General features: G+C 43.2%; 1 protein-coding gene and 1 long non-coding RNA gene across 6 annotated transcripts in view; one reads left to right on the top strand and one right to left on the bottom strand.

Moving 5' to 3' along the window:
• FGD5 (FYVE, RhoGEF and PH domain containing 5) overlaps positions 1–17,271 on the top strand; it is a 189,523-nt gene that overhangs the window by 35,017 nt on the left and 137,235 nt on the right. The gene's annotated exons all lie outside the window — the stretch shown is intronic.
• LOC142830923 (uncharacterized) overlaps positions 13,271–17,271 on the bottom strand; it is a 120,993-nt gene continuing 116,992 nt past the window's right edge. The window contains exons 2-4 of the long non-coding RNA XR_012906472.1: positions 14,382–14,578; positions 14,027–14,121; positions 13,271–13,818 (exon numbers count right to left, since the gene is read on the bottom strand). This is a non-coding gene — a long non-coding RNA (uncharacterized LOC142830923). The remainder of the gene's footprint in view (positions 13,819–14,026; positions 14,122–14,381; positions 14,579–17,271) is intronic.

Below are 17,271 nucleotides of genomic sequence, written 5' to 3'. Positions count from 1 at the left end.
CTCTCATAGAGGACCTTTCATCAACAGATCATCAGCACTTTACAGGGAGATCAATGTCATAATCCCAACTTTACAAAGTGAGAAACTGAGGCATAGAAACATACCCCATTCACCCTGCAGACAAATGACAGACTTAGGTCTAGAACCCACGTCTCCCACCACACGGGAGAGGGCTGAGCCAATAGGTCACACAAATGCTTACACGGCTGGATGCTAAAAGGTGGTGAACATGCCAGAGTGACCATTGGACCCGTAGGCTACAGCACTGAGAATGCAGCTGCATGGTTACATAGGGTGTGTCTACACGGCAATAGCATGATTTTGAAATAATTTTGAAATAACAGGAGGCTTATTCTGACTTCTGTAAACCTCATTCTATGAAAAATAACTGTTATTCCAAAATAGTTATTTCAGAATAGAGGCTGTGTGGACGTTCCACTGCTGCTATTTCAAAATAGCCCCTCACCAGGGCCATTCTAAGTTATTCCTCCTGGAGCTCTAAATCGAGATAGCACATCTACATTAGGGAAGCCTGCCTCAGACTAATTTTGAGGCTTCTCTGCAGTGTAGACGTGCTATTTCGAAATAAGCTATTTTGGAATAACTATTCTGGAATAGCTTATTCTGAAATAACTGTGCAGTGTAGATGTAGCCATAGTTACCTTAACCTAGCAGATAGAAAGCCAAAAGGGGCACAGCTAACTCAGTGCCTGTTATTAGCATCATGACAGGATGGTGGGGTGGGGGGAGGTTTCTAAGCCCCAGTCTCTTCAGATGCCTCAACTGCCTTGAGAGTAAGGCAGGGAGTTGAGACTTACTATGAGCAAGTTCAGGGAGCTTCTCATACGGTGGTCTGATCTTCTAGTTGCAGAGTGCCATTGATTCCAGTGCCTCTAATGCTTAACCTATTTTTTATCCACTCCAGCCTTGAGCACCCTCCTGCATGGTCCAGGCCATGGTTGCTTTTGTTACAGATTTACTGAAAGTGAATGCTATCGGAGTTTATGTCTGATAAATGTCCTGACCCAGCTGAAGTCAATATTATGGTCTAGAGTTATGCTAAATTATCTTTGAATCTCCAGTCTGGACTTAAAAGGAAAATAGTTCATTTCTGCTGTGCACAACAGCAAGTGACAGCAGATAAGTCAATGCAGAAGCCAAATACAGAATAGCAGACTTTTGTTCAGGGAAGCCACAACTTTGGATGGTTGGAGGGAGTATCCATGAATTAGACATGTGCAAAATCTTGGGTGAAACACACACACACCCACACACACACTTTTATATTATGGTTCTTGAGAGTCTGAGCACTCCACTTATATTCAAGCAATTTATGTGTAAAAAGGATAATTGTAAGGGGGGGGAACTGAGATGGCAAAGGGGAAGAAATAAAAAGCAGAGTGCATTTGTTTCAGCTCTCTCTAGTGTGTAGATCTTCTTACATGTTCTAAAATTGACCTGGGATGTAAGTGTGTGGGTTTCATTAAAAAGAGACAGCCTCCCACATGTGCTGTCTTGATGACCACTGTTGTCAGGAAGTACTTATTTTCCTATCAGACTAATTGGGAGACAGGCAAAACCACATAACTCATTTAGTGGATTAAAAACAATAAAATGATGAATTCATTTCCCTCCCCCTCCAAAAATGGGTCACGAAGAGTACTAGAACCAAGTGTAACCACCACCAGGTGGATTTGAACTTAAAACCTCTGAAGTGGGGTATAGGAGCCTCTACTCTCTGAGCTAAAAGCCAGATGCCTCCCAGCCTCTGCTGTAGAGATGAAAAAGTGCCCAGTAGAAAATAAGTAGAAACCAAGGAATATAGGATTTTTATAGAGATGGTAAAGAGTTCGGAAAAATCTAAATGTTGGCTCTCACATCTGGCCTAATTCTATTTAAATCTTTCTGAGGTTTGGGTAAAAAAATTAAATACCTTCTAGGGCTGAGATTTCCAAAGCTATTTTGTGTTTTAGTTCCCATTCATTTTCACCATAGAGTCTGCAAGCAGCGTGCCTTATACACAGTAGCATAACTATCCTCACACACATCCCTTTGAGGTAGGGAACTGAAGTACAAAGGGCTCATGTGTCATGCCCAAGGTCATCCAGGAAGTAAGTGACAGAAGTCTTGATCCTGCATCAATAAGGTTAATGGAACTTTGCCATTGACTTCTATAGGCATAGGACTTCCCAGACAGTGGACAGGAGAGGCAGAAGTCCCTGTGGGGAGGTTCCAAGGCTGTGAACTCTCACATTATACTTTTCAAGATCTAATTAAATATCTCTACCAGCCTGTCAAATTGCCTGACATTCATGTTGCCTGACAATATTTTAGTCACCGCTGGCTCACTTAATTTCCTCTGTCATTTGTTTCTGTTGGGGCAAGTCTCTTATGTGCCCATCAAGGCATTGTCTGAGGAGGCTGATGTTCCTTCTCCTAGGTCTTTCTCCTTGTCTTAACCTCATAAGGCTTGCAGTTCTGTTGTCTCCCAACCTCTGGCATCACTGTCTGTTCCTCTCTCAGAGGCTTCCCGTGCTTAGACCTCATCAGGTCTGGAAAAGATCTCCAATCTCTCCCAATTATCACCAAGTACACAAGGTTTGGGGCTAACCAGGGCTGTTCTTACCCATACACAGAAAATGCAATTGTGTAGGGCACCTGAAAATTTGGGGCACTACTGCGTCCTAATGTCCACCCATCTGCCTCTTCCTATCCTCTTTCTGTGGCTCTGCTTCCTCTGGAGAGGATCTAGTTAACTTAAATGTGAAGAAGCCTGCCAAACCTATTAGCAGAACACTGAACCTGTGAAAGAGTCATTCAAGTGGTAATGAACCCATTTAACAGACTTTTGCCAGCCCCAGGTATAAACTATGAGGGTTTTTTTGTTTGTTTGTTTTTTTGCTGAATTTACTGTGTTAGTCAACAGGACCATAGTTTAAAATTTGCTTTAAAACATTTAATTTGTTTAAAGTCTGCTGAAGATTATAAAATCACCTCTTTAAAAAATCATCCCCCCTGGCTGTCGTGGGGAACAGGGGAACCAGTTTAATAGTACTGCGTAAGGCCCCATAAATCCTAAAGAAGGCCCTGGGACTACTCCTATGCAACTATCCTCATCATGGTCTTGCACGCTCAACTGCAACTCCTTCATGGAGTAAGGGCACAGATCCTCATTAATCATAGAATCATAGAATCATAGGACTGGAAGGGACCTCGAGAGGTCATCGAGTCCAGCCCCCTGCCCTCAAGGCAGGATCAAGCTCCGTCTACACCATCCCTGACAGATGTCTATCTAACCTGTTCTTAAATATCTCCAGAGAGGGAGATTCCACCACCTCCCTTGGCAATTTATTCCAATATTTGACCACCCTGACAGTTAGGAATTTTTTCCTAATGTCCAATCTAAACCTCCCCTGCTGTACTTTAAGCCCATTACTCCTTGTCCTGTCCTCAGAAACCAAGAGGAACAAATTTTCTCCTTCCTCCTTGTGACACCCTTTTAGATATTTGAAAGCCGCTATCATGTCCCCCCTTATAGACATTGAGGCACTGCAGATAGATGGTGCCCATGGCAGCTATTACTAGGAAAACCTCCAGGTCATCCATTTTTGTCAGCTTCAGTGGAAGACTCAGGGATGGGCTTGGGTTGGTGTGGCCTACTGCTGGACTCCCTGGTGGATTTGGGGGATGAAAGAGCATGGCCAGCTGTTGCTGTTAATCTCTTTGTTAATTCCCTGGTAAATTGTTGTTGCTGCCAGACTTGCTGCTGTTGCTGGGTGGCTAGCTGCTGGAGCAATTGGGTCTGCTGCTGCTGTTGACAGTGCTGCTGATCCACAACCTCACTCACCTTTCCACGGGGTCGCCTGTATTCACCAGCATGTTGTAGCGGAGGCCAGCAGATCTAAGGCTCAAGCCACAGTTAAACAGTCTCTCTGAATCTGGGAGAGTTGTTCCAGGCAGTGCAAGGTTCCAGTGCAAATACATTGACACACATCCCCTCCATCCCCAGAGTCCCCTGGAATCTCTCAGGCAGGCAAGGGACAAAGGGAAGGGTAGAGGGATCCAGGATCTCCCTCGCTACCAGATCCTGGCCCAGTGTTCAAGGGGAGAGAGGTGAGAAGTGGCTCAGTTCCTTCTGGCTGCTATTCCAGATCAGGCTCCCCTGGGCAACTTCTTCCCTTTCCTGTGTTTTCCCTTCAGCTTTCTCTTTGCAGCCACAAGGAATTCCCAACTCACTTTCAGAGTCCATTTGTTCACCCCAGTCAGGGAGAAGGGGGGAAAGGAGCAGGGTCAGCCTCTGCCCCTCCTGGCTGAGTCTTATTCACAGCCCTAGTCCTTCTCTTGTAGATGACTATACTACAGCAACAACTGTTTGTTCTCTTGCAGCCAGGCCTTCTTCAACCCCTCCAGCTAACTGCTGAAGCCCCTTTTTAAGCAAGTCTTCCAATGGAAGCAAATGTTTCAGCTACTGAGGGGCAAGGCATTGTTGGCCCAGTACTGTTCTACTCTGTTAACCTTAGTGTGGAACAGTGTTCCCTGTAAGCCGTGCACCTGTGTGGCCACTCAGAAGAGATTCAAAGGCCACCCAGCTGATTATCAGAGCACACACACCTAGGCTACGTCTAGACTGGCATGATTTTCCGGAAATGCTTTTAAAGGAAAAATTTTCTGTTAAAAGCATTTTCGGAAAAGAGTGTCTAGATTGGCACGGACGCTTTTCCGCAAAAGCACTTTTTGTGGAAAAGTGTCCGTGCCAATCTAGACGCGCTTTTCTGCAAAAAAGCCCCGATCGCCATTTTCGCGATCGGGGCTTTTTTTCGGAAAACAAGGCTGAGCTGCCTACACTGGCCCTTTTGTGCAAAGCTTTTGCGAAAAAGGACTTTTGCCCGAATGGGAGCAACAAAGTATTTCCGGAAAAAGCACTGATTTCTTACAGTAGGAAGTCAGTGCTTTTGCGGAAATTCAAGCGGCCAGTGTAGACAGCTGGCAAGTTTTTCCGGAAAAGCAGCTGATTTTCCGGAAAAACTGGCCAGTCTAGACACAGCCCTAAGGTTTTTTATTTGTACTGGGGATGTACATTCATACATGCTTTGATGCATAGAAAAAAATTATTCTGTACATGTATGGAAAAAATCCTCACACGCGTGGAAAATATTAGAGGGAACATGGGTGTGGGGTCTGTAATCTCCATCACACTGCCACTGAAGTGCAGTCAAACCTGTTTGATGGTTATTCTGAATTGCAGTCAGAAAAAACATGATTGCCCCCTGAAGATCCCCCGCTCTGCAAATGCATTACTTATTTTTAAAGTTGTAAAATCCAGCCCAATCCAGAGAGCCAGCACATGGATCCCACACACCACTTAGGTCTTCACTTCAGCCCATAAGTGTTCCTTAGTCCATCTGAGAGCATCTTGAGCTTCTCTAGAAATGCACAATTTATGAGAAAGCACATTGGGTTTATGTAAGGTGATTCCTTAGGGTATGTCTACACTACCCAGCTAGTTCGAACTAGCGGGGGTAATGTAGTCATCCGCACTTGCAAATGAAGCCCGGGATTTGAATTTTCCGGGCTTCATTTCATAGAATCATAGAATCATAGAATAATAGGACTGGAAGGGACCTCGAGAGGTCATCGAGTCCAGCCCCCCGCCCTCAAGGCAGGATCAAGCTCCGTCTACACCATCCCTGACAGATGTCTATCTAACCTGTTCTTAAATATCTCCAGAGAGGGAGATTCCACCACCTCCCTTGGCAATTTATTCCAATATTTGACCACCCTGACAGTTAGGAATTTTTTCCTAATGTCCAATCTAAACCTCCCCTGCTGCACTTTAAGCCCATTACTCCTTGTCCTGTCCTCAGAAACCAAGAGGAACAAATTTTCGCCTTCCTCCTTGTGACACCCTTTTAGATATTTGAAAACCGCTATCATGTCCCCCCTTAATCTTCTTTTTTCCAAACTAAACAAGCCCAGTTCATGAAGCCTGGCTTCATAGGTCATGTTCTCTAAACCTTTAATCATTCTTGTCGCTCTTCTCTGTACCCTTTCCAATTTCTCCACATCTTTCTTGAAATGTGGCGCCCAGAACTGGACACAGTACTCCAGCTGAGGCCTAACTAGTGCAGAATAGAGCGGCAGAATGACTTCACGAGTTTTGCTTACAACACACCTGTTGATACAACCTAGAATCATATTTGCTTTTTTTGCAACAGCATCACACTGTTGACTCATATTCAACTTGTGGTCCACTATGACCCCTAGATCCCTTTCCGCCATGCTCCTTCCTAGACAGTCGCTTCCCATCTTGTATGTATGGAACTGATTGTTCCTTCCTAAGTGGAGCACTCTGCATTTCTCCTTATTAAACCTCATCCTGTTTACCTCTGACCATTTCTCTAACTTGCTAAGGTCATTTTGAATTATGTCCCTATCCTCCAAAGAAGTTGCAACCCCACCCAGTTTGGTATCATCTGCAAACTTAATAAGAGTACTCTCTATCCCAATATCTACATCATTGATGAAGATATTGAATAGTACGGGTCCCAAAACAGACCCTTGAGGAACTCCACTTGTTATCCCTTTCCAGCAGGATTTAGAACCGTTAACAACAACTCTCTGACTATGGTTATCCAGCCAATTATGCACCCACCTTATCGTGGCCCTATCTAAGTTATATTTGCCTAGTTTATCAATAAGAATATCATGCGAGACCGTATCAAATGCCTTACTAAAGTCTAGGTATATGACATCCACCGCTTCTCCCTTATCCACAAGGCTCGTTATCTTTTCAAAGAAAGCTATCAGATTAGTTTGGCATGACTTGTTCTTCACAAACCCATGCTGGCTATTCCCTATCACTTTATTACTTTCCAAGTGTTTGCATACGATTTCCTTAATTACCTGCTCCATTATCTTCCCTGGGACAGACGTTAAACTGACCGGTCTATAATTTCCTGGGTTGTTCTTATTCCCCTTTTTATAGATGGGCACAATATTTGCCCTTTTCCAGTCTTCTGGAATCTCCCCTGTCTGCCATGATTTTTCAAAGATCATAGCTAAAGGCTCAGATACCTCCTCTATCAGCTCCTTGAGTATCCTGGGATGCATTTCATCAGGACCTGGTGACTTGCTGACATCTAACTTTCCTAAGTGATTTTTAACTTGTTCTTTGTGTATCCTATCTTCTAAACTTACCCTCTCTCTGCTTGTATTCACTACGTTAGGCACACCTCCAGACTTCTCGGTGAAGACCGAAACAAAGAAGTCATTGAGCATCTCCGCCATTTCCAAGTTCCCTGTTACTGCTTCTCCCTCCTCGCTAAGCAGTGGGCCTACCCTGTCCTTGGTCTTCCTCTTGCTTTTAATGTATTTATAAAAGGTCTTCTTGTTTCCCTTTATGCCTGTAGCTAGTTTGATCTCATTTTGTGCCTTTGCCTTTCTAATCTTGCCCCTGCATTCCCGTGTTGCTTGCCTATATTCATCCTTTGTTAGTTGTCCTAGTTTCCATTTTTTATATGACTCCTTTTTTATTTTGAGATCATGCAAGATCTCCTTGTTAAGCCAAGCTGGTCTTTTGCCATATTTTCTATCTTTCCTACACAGCGGAATTGTTTGCTTTTGGGCCCTTAACAACGTCCCTTTGAAATACTTCCAACTCTCCTCAGTTGTTTTTCCCTTCAGTCTTGCTTCCCATGGGACCTTACCTACAAGTTCTCTGAGCTTATCAAAATCTGCCTTCCTGAAATCCATAACCTCAATTGTGGTGGTCTCCCTTCTACCTTTCCTTAAGATCATGAACTCTATTATTTCGTGATCACTGTCCCCTATACTGTCTTCCACTTTCAAGTTCTCAACTAGTTCCTCCCTATTTGTTAAAACCAAATCCAGAACAGCTTCTCCTCTGGTAGCTTTTTCAACCTTCTGAAACAGAAAGTTGTCTCCAATGCAGTCCAGAAACTTATTGGATAGCCTGTGCCTCGCTGTGTTAGTTTCCCAACATATGTCTGGATAGTTGAAGTCCCCCATCACCACCAAATCTTGGGCTTTGGATAGTTTTGTTAATTGTTTAAAAAAGGCCTCATCCACCTCTTCCACCTGGCTAGGTGGCCTGTAGTAGACTCCTAGCATGATATCACCCTCGTTTTTTACCCCTTTTAGCTTAACCCAGAGACTCTCTACACAGCTATCTCCTACGTTCATCTCCTACGTTCATTTGCATGAAGTCGGCCGGCGCCATTTTTAAATGCCGGCTAATTCGGACTCCGTGCCGCGCGGCTACACACGGCACGGACTAGCTAGTTCGGATTAGGCTTCTAATCCGAACTAGCTGTACGTCTCAAACTAGCGGGGTAGTGTAGACATACCCTTAGTGAGTACAGCTTTGTTCTTTGTTACTTTTACTAGTGGGTAACCCTTGTCCCTCACTCACTGTACATCCCCACAGCAATTTGAGAAACTGTAGCCAGTTCTAATTTGATATAATTTTTCTTATAAAATTCTACAAGTTTCAGAGAGTGACTTTGTAAGCAAAAGAAGAGTGCTGAAGGGTGTCTACCACATACTTAAGGCCTTTAATTTATTTTAACTTTTCCCTGGAATTTATCAGTGTTTATTCTTACAACAACAAAAATAGGTGAAAATTGGTGGAAAAAGCTATTCATATTTTTTCTGGGTAAATCCTGGGGTTTATTTGTGTGGCTGCAAGGACAATGGAAAAAAGTATTTAGTACATTAATGCTTTGATGAATGGAATTCAGTGTGGTTTGCTGCAGAACTAAAACCAAACTCAAAACACACTCAGAGTTGAAAAAAGCAATAAATTTATAATTCCCACATAAAACTTTTTATTTGAATATACAGTGGTAGACGTAGAACTAATAACCTATAAATATTTACATTTAATAATTGGGCCAGACCAGTTAAAGTGCACACATTCAGCTTCACCCTTTTCTCTTGTTTTTGTTTTAAACTTTTGAATACTTCCTTGTGTTCTGAAATATATTCTGATACATATTTTCATTTTCTCTCCATTTTAGTGTGTCATATGTTTAAACTATTATTTGCTAACAACTTGAAATGTTTACATGATCAGTGTGAAATTCATCAGTAAATTCAGATGTGCATGCATTTCAGAGCTTGTGTGTATGTCTGTTTATTGTGTGTGTCTTCTAGACTAATACGTAACCTTGCTTTAACAGCAACTTTGCAGCTACATGCAGATTAATGTATAATTGTAATATATATACTATACATAAGTTATTTTTTATATATTTGAATTATACAAAAGTAGTGTGAAAGTCAGAAAAATAAATAATTCTTATTGTAAAACATGTTACTTTTTAAAAAAATACAAATTGGTTTCAACTGGAAATAAAGGGGCTTGCACATGTTAAATCGCTAAACATAGATGTAAGAATGCACATGCCATTTATTCCACAATGTAGAACTCTTAATTTCCTGAAAGCAACATTTATGACTATTCCTTCATTTGGCACTAAGCATCAATTTCCTTGAACTAATCTGTTCATGATCATATGGGAGAAAAGTCAACCCTCCATCAATTTCAAAGGAGTTAAACCAAGTTTCAACTGGGCATTTTGTGCATAGCAACAAATTTAAGTTGGATGGTGATTATAGGTCAGAGGATGGAATCAAGCAGACTTAATGGCACTCAACACCTTGTAGAAGGAGCTTAGCTCCGAATGCAGGCAAGGAAGAGAGATGTGAGAATCCAGTCAGTGCATGGACAGATTTCAAGTTACCAGGTCCATCCTCGTCACAGAGTATCCTAGGCATGTGTTCTCTCTTAGACACATCCTATCTATCTGAGATTTTTATATGAGATTTATCAAGTGAGAGTTTAGTATTACAATTCTGAGGCCATTTCAGAATCTTCTTTCCTAGACTGCTTAATGATACAGTGTATATATATCATAGCATTAAAAATGCAATTGCTTTTTTGTTATTGTTACAAATCTAATCCAATAGTTTATGGGCTGTTGTTCAAGCCGACAAAGTTATTTATAGCTTACAGTACCCTTTTAATTACCCTGCAAGAATTCTGCTTTCATGGGACTCATGGGGGTTTAATGTAAAGCTGCCTTAATATTGGCTTTTCAGTGGCACGCAACAATTAATTTTATCTTAATGGACCAATTAGAGTTAATGGATGGGAGAATGTATTTAAGAGGCACTATCTGTTTTTCCAGGACCCCCCACTTTAAAGAGCTAATAAAAGGACCCTTTCACTTGGGTAATTGGTCGACTTAATTAGGTAGCATCTCTTCAAAGGCCTAAAGTAAGCAGATTTAGACCTATCATCAGTGAACACCTTTTTGTGTTCTGTCCTGCACTTGCTAAACCTATTTGGTTTATTGGTAGCACAGGGGGTTCTTCTGGCTTATCCTCTGCTTCAAAGGGAGCATAATTAGGTTACCAGTACCTGCCAGGCTCTTAATTTTTAGATCCTTATTTCTCTGGCAGTCTTCATCCATCTGCTCATCCATTCCTTCTTAGCCCTCTGAATGTAAAGGCCTCTTCGTTTATTCTATGTCTTGCTGAAGGATTTGGGCCCATCTATTGGACACATTAGGCATTTTGGGCCAGCAAATCATATCTTAGCTCTCTGAATCTCCCAGCTAACTTCACCTGTGCTGGCTCACCTTCTTCACCCCCCCCCCCCACACACACACACACGCACACTGACTATCAGTCCAGCTTCTAGAATGGATTTTTAATTCCAAGAAATTAAAGCGAAGCTGTGAGTCAGAAAAGCACAGAAATTTCTTCCTCCTCAGCTGATTTTACTTTAGAAGCAATGGGTTGTAAATAGTATAATCTCTCCTTCTGGTCAGATCTTGTAGTCCTTACACAGATAAAACTCCCATTGATAGGAATGATGTCTGATGAAATACTGTAAGAATGGCCACTATAAAATCTTTCCTATAAACTTGAAACATGTGTGATTTAAATAATGCAAGACAGCATATGGCAGTGATGTATTACAGAAATTACAGATGAATCAACTCAGGCCAATGACTGAAAATGAGATAGACACATAATGAGACAAGGGAACAAAAAGATCTTTTAAGCTGACAGCTAAAAAGGGATGGAGGATTGAAAAAGTGAAAAGTTAGCAATACTAGCCTGGGATTCCTGTGACTATGACATAAGGTTGGGAGACTTAGGAAATGCATAGCATGCCTTCAGAGCTGACTATGCAACCAGTTCACTGTCAGATTTCTTGCTTTGAGCTGTTACAACAGACAATTTCTTATACCACACACATGAGCAAACCTGGCTTCCAGAGGCTGAGAGTAAAAGGTAAAGATGAGGAATGGGAGGAAATGTTCAGTGTCACACAGCTTCTTGCAGAGTCCCAGGTGTTAAACATTCAGCTTTGCTTCTCTGCTTTGGAGAATGTTTCCTCCACAATTACAGAGAAGGTTATTGCAATACAGGGAAATGAACTGTACTCTGTCAATGTTCTCTTTAAACTGAAACAAAAAACAGGACTATATAGCACTTTAAAGACTAACAAAGATGGTTTGTTAGGCGATGAGCTTTCGTGGGCCAGACCCACTTCCTCAGATCAAATAGTGGAAGAAAATTGTCACAACCATATATACCAAGGGATACAATTAAAAAATGAACACATATGAAAAGGACAAATCAAATTTCAGAACAGAAGGGGGATGGGGAGCGGGAGGTAAATGTCTGTGAGCTAATGATATTAGAGGTGATAATTGGGGAAGCTATCTTTGTAATGGGTAAGATAATTAGCATCTTTATTCAAACTTAGGTGTAAAGTGTCGAATTTAAGCATGAATGACAGTTCAGAGGATTCTCTTTCAAGTGTAGTCTTAAAAGGCCTTTGAAGCTTCAAGTCTTTGGGAGATATAAGCCAGATAGCAAAGGCCCCAATTCTCTCTGCATTCGTATTCTTGCAGAAGAGAATGTTGAGCAGCTTTGGCATTCCAGGTGCTTGATTTATTTTCACAATAGGGCTTTTGAGTCAGTAAATCTTAAATCTACCATGCACTTTCCTATCCAAAGAGAACCCCTGCCAGAAGGACATCCATGAAGATCACAGCTTTCTGACTAGGGCCAGCAGTCTGCTCCATTCCTATATTCTCACCTCTCTCTGAAGCTTGATAGGAAAGGCTTCCTTACCTTCCCCTTCTTCTGATATGGATGTACTCACATCACATACAGGTGAAGTGGCCTAATAACACTGAAGCGTAGCAGCCATGTCTTCAGGTTTTGGAAGAGCTAATTGCTGACCAATGGATGGTCATTTCATCATAATCTCTATGTTTTCACCAAAAATGAGCTGCAAAAATTGTGTTCAGAGGTGAAAGGCTTTAAGTTGCCTGCCTCGTTAGCTGCAGCGCCATCAAGCACTAATACGATCTTGCTGAAGAAGCACGAGAGCGCGGTGCTGATCATGTTAACAGGAGCCTCAGCTGCCACCACAGAGGCACCTGATATGGCACAACTGCCCTCGGCACCGAGGCATGATTCACCACCTCAGATAGCCTCCATGCCTCCCACTACGGCACCGGCAACACCGGTTGGGCATTACACCCAACACAGAAACTTATTATTCTCCTCTACTTTTAACTCACCATTTTTACAACCTGAGCGCTCTCCCACTATGTTAACATCGCAGAGATCACTCTCTCAGGAAAGATTTTCATCAGAATCTGACGATGACTTCTCTAGGGGTTCTTCACTAGACAATTCTCCTTACATAGCTCAGAGTATTTACTCTTCCAGATCTGGGAATATGCCTTCACATTATGGCAATCCCTGGATACCTCCACCTGAGCCTTACCCCTACTAGCAATATTGGGACAAATGGCAATATTATCAGAAACACCAGCATGGCCGGAAATTACACAAAGTGAAATATTCCCCTTCAAAACAAATGCAAGAAGGGGACCCACTCACACAGGAGGCAGCATCAAATGCAAAATGATCCCACTCCAGTGGAGAGAGGGTCTCTGGCCCCAGCTTCAATGACTTCAGATGATGCTTCACATTTCCAGGACCTTTTTAAATGTGTAACTGCTGAATTAAACATTCCTCTTCAAGAGGTTGTGGAAAATCAGCATGAGTTAACAGACATACTGCACTCAGTAACACTGTCAAAAATAGCATTGCCAATTAATCCAGCAATAATGGAACCAGCAAAGACGGTATGGTAAACTCCAGCATCAATCTCTTCTATGGCTAAGAGAACTAATAAGAAATATTATGTCCCATCCAAGGGTTCTGAATTTTTTTTTCTCACCCAGCACCTAATTCCCTCATGGTGGAAGCTGCACAATAAAAATCCAAGCAGCAACAACACCGTCTACTCCATCGGACCACAATAGCAAACGACTTGACGCATTCGGGCACAAGATACATACATCTTCTACTTTACAATTTCACATTCGAATTACGCAGCTTTATTGACCAAATACAATTACAGAAATTACACCAAACTGAACAACTTTGTTGCAGATATTCCCGAGACTAAGTGGCAACACTACAAAGCACTGATATCTGAGGATTATATTATATCAAGAGCAGCATTACAAGCTGCCCTAGATGCTGCTGACATGGCTGCACATTCTACAGCAACAGCGGTAGTAATGAGAAGGGCATCATGGTTTAGCTCCACTCCATTCCCCAGTGAGATTCAATCTACAGTAGAAGATCTGCCTTTCAATGGTCAGAAGTTGTTTGCAGCTAATACCAACAACATTCTCCACTCCATTAAAGATTCCATAGTGATGCTTCGGTCTTTGGAGATCCACAGCCAACCACCTAGAAGAAGGCGATATAGGTATCAGCCCTACCCAAGACCTCGATACCCTCCATATGCACAACACTACAATAGACAAGACCAGCAGCAACAGAACAGAGACAGAGGCAGAAACCAATGTTGCTACCCTTCCTCTACCAATTCCCAACAGTCGCAGCAGTCCAACAAGCAAATCTGATGATCAGGTCGAGGGTCTGGAAAGCCTCTCACCTATTCCAACACCACCGATGCAAGCAAAGCTCTTCCATCACAGATTGTTGTCCTTCTTCAACAACTGGCAATATATAACCTCTGATAGATGGGTCCTGCAGATCAAATGGAAAAGGCTACCATTTGCATCCGTACTCCCTCTCCACCCCTCTTTCCACCCTCACAAGATCCTTCTTAAGCAAGTAGAGCACCTCTTACACATAGGGGTAATAGAACTAGTCCCCACACAGTTTCTACTTCCATTTCTTCTTGACTAAGAAAAGGCCAGGGGGTTGGAGGCCCATTCTAGATCTTTGAGCCCTCAAATTTGTTCAGAAACAAAAATTCAGGATGGTAACGCTTGCTACCATATTACCGGTGTTGGAACAGGATGATTGGTTTTCGTCCCTCGACTTGCAAGATGCATACTTTCACATTGCCATCCACCCTGCTCACAGGCATTTTCTTTGTTTTCTTGTAGATTCTCAACACTACCAATACAAAGAGTTTCCATTCAGACTCTCTACAGCCCCAAGGGTCTTCTCAAAGGTGCTGGCAGCTGTCACAGTGTACCTGAGGAAACAAAAAGTTATCATATTTCCTTACCTAGATGATTGCCTCCTCAAGTCACCCTCACACAACAATTCCTGCCATTCTTTGTTGGTCAGAAGACACCTATTCTGACACCTCAGCCTTCAGGTGAATGAAACCAAATCGACGCTCTCTCCTACACAAAAGATACAGTTTATAGGAGCATGCTTCAATTTGACAACGGCCACTGCATCCCTACCTACAGACGGCTTTCAAAAAATTGTGGCCTTGGTACATAAATTATGATCCAGCCCCCCGCACAGCAGCGCTCGAATGCCTTTGGCTGCTAAGGAACATGGCAGCGTGCAACTTTGTAGCCAGCAATGCACATCTATACATGGGTATGTCTACACTACCCTCCTAGTTCGAACTAGGAGGGTAATGTAGGCATACCGCACTTGCAAATGAAGCCCGGGATTTGAATTTCCCAGGCTTCATTTGCATAAGCGGGGAGCCGCCATTTTTAAAACCCCGCTGGTTCGAACCCCGTGCAGCACGGCTACACGGGGCACGAACTAGGTAGTTCAAACTAGGCTTCCTAGTTCGAACTACCGTTACTCCTCGTGGAATGAGGAGTAACGGTAGTTCGAACTAGGAAGCCTAGTTTGAACTACCTAGTTTGTGCCCCGTGTAGCCGCGCTGCACGGGGTTCGAACCAGCGGGGTTTTAAAAATGGCGGTTCCCCGCTTATGCAAATGAAGTCCGGGAAATTCAAATCCCGGGTTTCATTTGCAAGTGCAGTATTCCTACATTACCCCGCTAGTTCGAACTAGCGGGGTAGTGTAGACATACCCCATGAGAGGTTTACACAGCTGGCTGGGTCAGGTGTATAAACCCAGTGTCCATCTGCTACCCAGCCATAGAATTGTTTGCCATGCAGTCCAACAAGCAATGCCTCCTATTGTGTTCCAGGGTGGGCATAGGCAAGGGATCAATGGGAGATGCCTTCCTCATTGCATGGACGTCTCACCTATTCTACGCGTTTCCTCCTATATCCCTATTGAATGGAGTAGTTCACAAGATAAGGAGGAACAGGGCCCATCTTATACTTATAGTACAAGCATGGCCTCGCCACAATGGAGTAGTTCACAAGATAAGGAGGGACAGGGCCCATCTTATACTTATAGCACAAGCATGGCCTTTCCCTTCCTAGTGGGGATGTCTCGTGCCCCACCAATCCTCTTACCATGCGTCAGGAATCTCCTACTTCATCCAGGCTCCCATGGTGGCCTACCGAACCTCCACTCGCTACACCTGAAGGCATGGCTTCTGGATGGTTCTCTGATCTAGAGTTGACTTGCTCACAACAAATGCAAATGGTCCTTCTACACAGGAGGGAACAGAGCACCCACAAGACATACCTTCAGAAAAAGAAAAGATTCCTGACATGGGGTGTGTCTAGACTACATGCCTCCTTCGACGGAGGCATGTAGATTAGCCAGATCGGAAGAGGGAAATGAAGCCGCGATTAAAATAATCGCGGCTTCATTTAAATTTAAATGGCTGCCCCGATCTGCCGATCAGCTGTTTGTCGGCAGATCGGGGGAGTCTGGACACGATGCCCCGACAAAGAAGCCTTTCTTCATCGACACAGGTAAGCCTGGTTTCACGAGGCTTACCTGTGTCGATGAAGAAAGGCTTCTTTGTCGGGGCATCGCGTCCAGACTCCCCCGATCTGCCGACAAACAGCTGATCGGCAGATCGGGGCAGCCATTTAAATTTAAATGAAGCCGCGATTATTTTAATCGCGGCTTCATTTCCCTCTTCCGATCTGGCTAATCTACATGCCTCCGTCGAAGGAGGCATGTAGTCTAGACACACCCATGGTGTGCTCATCACAAGCTGGTTCCTTCAATATTCTCCCTACCTACCATCCTCGACTATCATCTGCACCTTAAACAAGCAGGCCTCGCAGTAAGCTCCATTCAAGTTTATCTTGCTGTTATTACTAGGTTCCACTCTAAGATAGACGACTCATCCATATTTGCTTATCCACTCACCAAGCGGTTCTTAAAGGGCCTGCAGGAACTTTATCCAGATATCAATCCACCAATGCAACCACGGGACCTGCATTTAGTATTGAATGCCCTAACTAGGTTGCCTTTTAAACCAATGGTCACCACGTCATTATTACACTTGTCCATGAAAACTGTTTTCCTCTTAGCTATTCCCTTGGCCAGATGGGTAAAAGAGATTGCAGCCCTAATGGTGGATCTTCCATACACCACCTTTTTTAAAGACAAGATCACGTTATATACCCATCTCAAATTCCTCCCCCAAAGTACATTCATCCTTCCACATCAATCAGACAATACATCTTCCCACCTTCTTCCCCAAACCACACAACAACTCTTTCGAGGTGAAAATACCTACCCTCGACCTACACAGAGTGCTCTTTTTTTTTTACCTGCAGCAAACAAAACCATTCCAGGCATCTCCAAGACTTTTTGTTTCAAATCACAAGGAAGGCCAGGCTGTCTCATCACAGAGACTTTCCCACTAGATCTCGGATTGTATCAAGCTTTGCTACGCACTCAGATGTGCCGCCTCCAGATAGCATAAGGACACACTCAATCAGAGCCGTGGCTACCTCTATAGCATTCCTCTGCAAAGTACCCATAAAAGACATCTGCACAGCTGCCACATGGTCCTCTGACCACATGTTTGCAAAGCAC

The sequence above is a fragment of the Pelodiscus sinensis genome, chromosome 11 (assembly GCF_049634645.1).
Source record: "Pelodiscus sinensis isolate JC-2024 chromosome 11, ASM4963464v1, whole genome shotgun sequence".
In the NCBI taxonomy this organism is placed as follows: Eukaryota; Metazoa; Chordata; order Testudines; family Trionychidae; genus Pelodiscus; species Pelodiscus sinensis.
Note: the sequence above shows the minus strand (reverse complement) of the source record. Positions and strands in the feature narration are given on the sequence as shown.